Source organism: Ambystoma mexicanum, chromosome 2q (assembly GCF_040938575.1).
Source record: "Ambystoma mexicanum isolate Mex_15411 chromosome 2q, UKY_AmexF1_1, whole genome shotgun sequence".
In the NCBI taxonomy this organism is placed as follows: domain Eukaryota; kingdom Metazoa; phylum Chordata; class Amphibia; order Caudata; family Ambystomatidae; genus Ambystoma; species Ambystoma mexicanum.
This window is the reverse complement of record NC_090924.1, coordinates 1426218971-1426222358: the sequence shown is the minus strand read 5'-3', so window position 1 is coordinate 1426222358 and position 3388 is coordinate 1426218971.

Sequence of the window (3388 nt, the reverse complement as noted above, 5' to 3'; positions counted from 1 at the left end):
CTCTTAAGGTAATTTCTACTGAATGTTCATGGTATGTTTGGGACAGGCCAATTATGTTGTTGGTGATGAAAAAGCATGTTCAAAGGAAACAATTATAAGGAAATTATCATATTTTTTCTCCTATTTTCACTAGCATTGCAAAATTTCATTTTGTATGAGGGAATGGTTGATGAATTGAACTGAAATCAAAATTCTAATCTTCAAATTTCTTTTTCTCTGTTAAGTGGACATTTTAAAGAACAATGTTCGAATTTGTGAAGTAATGTTTTTTATAAATCATGTTTGTAAAAGTTTTCCTTTTTGTAAAACTATATATAAAATGATATTCTTTTCATTAAATAAAAAAGCATTGAGCACTGGGTTTATTCGCCCTTCTCGTTCTCCAGTGGCTTCTCCTTTGTTTTTTGTCCCCAAGAAGGAGGGAGACCTTCGACCATGTATCGATTATCGAGCCCTTAACACAGTGACTATTAGGAACCAGTATCCTATTCCCCTAATTTCAGTCCTCCTTGACCAGTTAGGTTCTTCTGTTGTTTTTACGAAATTGGACCTCAGGGGGGCTTATAATCTGGTGAGAATACACCAGGGAGATGAATGGAAAACTGCTTTTAATAGCAGGTACGGTTTGTTTGAATACTGCATTATGCCATTTGGTTTATGCAATGCACCGGCTACTTTCCAACTCTTCATTAACAATGTCTTCCGGGATATGGTCGATCAATTTCTAGTGGTTTATCTCGATGACATCTTGATTTATTCGGCTTCCCTGGAATCCCATGTAAAACACGTTTCTCTGGGTTTGCAATGCTTTCGAGATAATTAATTGGGCCTCATTATGAGACCGGCGGTAGCCGTGCCTCTAAAACCGGCACGGCTTCCGCTGGTATAATTTTTTTTCTGGTGCCCGCGAATGGGCAATTACCGGGTCATTACTACCCCACCGTACCCGGTAATTGCCCATTCAAGGGCGCCAGAATAAAATGCTCCCCATTCCCATTGAGCCCCTTGAGGCTCAATGGAAATGGGGAGGTTGGATGCACCGGCATCATTCGTGAATGGTGCCGGTGCATCCAACATGCTCTGCTTGCGGGTGCCGGTCTGCCCGCCAGGTCCGGCCTGGCAGGCAAAAAGGCACCTGCAAGCAGAACTCGTCATTTGCTGGTCTGGTAACTACGGTACTGGCAAGCTTACCAGTACCGTTGTTACCAGACCGGCAAACTTTAATGAGGCCCATTGTATGCTAAGCTTGAGAAGTGCATATTTCATGCCAAAGAAGTCCAATTTTTAGGGTATGACTTACCAACAAGGGAGTACAGATGAGCACATCCAAAGTGAAAGCAGTACTAGAATGGCCGATTCCAACCAACCTAAAGTCTTTACAATCATTTCTTGGTTTTGCCAACTTTTACAGGCGATTCATAGGAACTTTTTCTGAAATTGCACCATCTCTTACCGCACTTACTAGTAGTAAAAAATTCTTTTCTTGGAATTCCACAGCCCAAAGTGCGTTTGAGGCATTCATGACAGCTTTTACTACTGCGCCTGTTCTACAACACCCGGATCCTTCAGTGTCCTATGTCGTAGAAGCCGATGCTTCAGATGTAGCAATAGGTGTTGTTTTGTCACAAACATGCAAGGATACCAATGCTCTTCATCCTGTTGCCTATCACTCTAGGAAATTATCAGGTTATGAACAGAACTATACCATCACGGAAAGGGAACTATTGGCCGTTCATAATGCATTTCTAGTCTGGAGACATCATCTCCTGGGTACAATTCTCCCTGTACAGGTGTATACAGGCCACCACAACTTACTGCAGTCTGTGAAATGCACCACCGCTCGTCATGCCCGTTGGCATGAGTTTTTCTCCATGTATAATTGTGTTATCTCCTACCACCCTGGCTCCTTGCATACCAAGGCGGATGCCTTGTCACCCATTCATGGTTCTCCTTCACAGCGTGGCGGTGATGGTACTCTTCTTCTTCCTCACGAAGTGGTTTTTAGATGCACATTGCAGCCATGCATGAAGTCATCAAACCAGAAATGTGTTTGACAGAATCCACAAACAATCACAGATTAAAACATGGACATGGTCCAGTCCCTGCCTTATGTGCAAGGTAGAATCTACTTACCTGATTCAGCCACACGCCAAATGGCGTTGCAATGGTGTCATGATTTCAAGTTTGCAGAAGCGCATCCAGGCATAAGAATGACTGCAGACCTTTTATGCCGGTGGTGTTGGTGGCCCGCCGTGAGCAACAACGTCACCAATTATATCAAGTACTGTGCTGTATGTGCCCAGGCAAAACATTCTTATGCCAAACCTATTGGTCTTTTGCACCCACTTCCGGTTCCCGAAGTCCCACGTGGGGATTTTCATGGAACAATGAGCCTACTGCATATGTTGAGTTACAGGGAAGGTTGTAAGGTCTCTTTCCCACGCTCAGACAATGCACAAGTTCAACGGGACGGAACCACATGAACTTGGCAGCACATCAGCTGTGCTGCCACACTGCCAGCTATCAGGAAGTGCAAGGGCATAGGTTTCTGTAAAAGCTCTCCAGTCATCGGAGAACATTCAACACCCCACTGATCCAATGGTGGGATCCCACCAGATTTCTCTAATCCACTTCTGAAGTCCAACAGTGTATCTGCACCATGCAACCCTCCTCAAGCTGCGTAGAAATCATGATAACAAAAGCTTGTGTCTCTGTCACCGCTGAATCCCAGCAGTCAATGTGCAAATAAGTCGAAAGACAACATTTCTGGATACCCATCTTATCTCCTAATGGTTTTGTCAGAGCAGTGTTACACTGAAAATTAAACTGAAGAATGTGGGATTGTCAGACTTGTCGAGATGTGCTCAGTTTGCAAATGTCATGTGTAGTACTTGTGCAACAGTCACGTGTAATGCATACAGGGTGTTTTGACTTCACAATGCTTATAAATGTAGCCATTTTGCACATGAACAAGACACAAACACATGTGTGAAAATGCACTTTTATGTGTATATCTGCCCCAGAGAGAAAACATACAACTCTGACACAGATTGTCCACTGGATTACCCCATTGTGACCTCGCGTTTTTGCAGGGTCTTATGGGGGCGGCATTTTCTCCCAAGAGGCAATCGCACACCCCAAAGCCGTCCACAGGCAGTTCAACCAGGAGTCTGCAACCTTCGGCTCTGCAGATATTTTGACCTGTACATCTCATCATGAATAGCCACAGAGTCAATGTTGAGGAATCATGGGAGTTGTAGTTCAAAACAACTGGCCAGCCGCAAGTTGCAGACCACTAATCTAGGGCTCTAGTGATTTGTGCTATTGCAGAACCGTACAAGTGATGCAGATCAATGTAAAGACCAGCCAAGGAGAAGGACGCTATGGC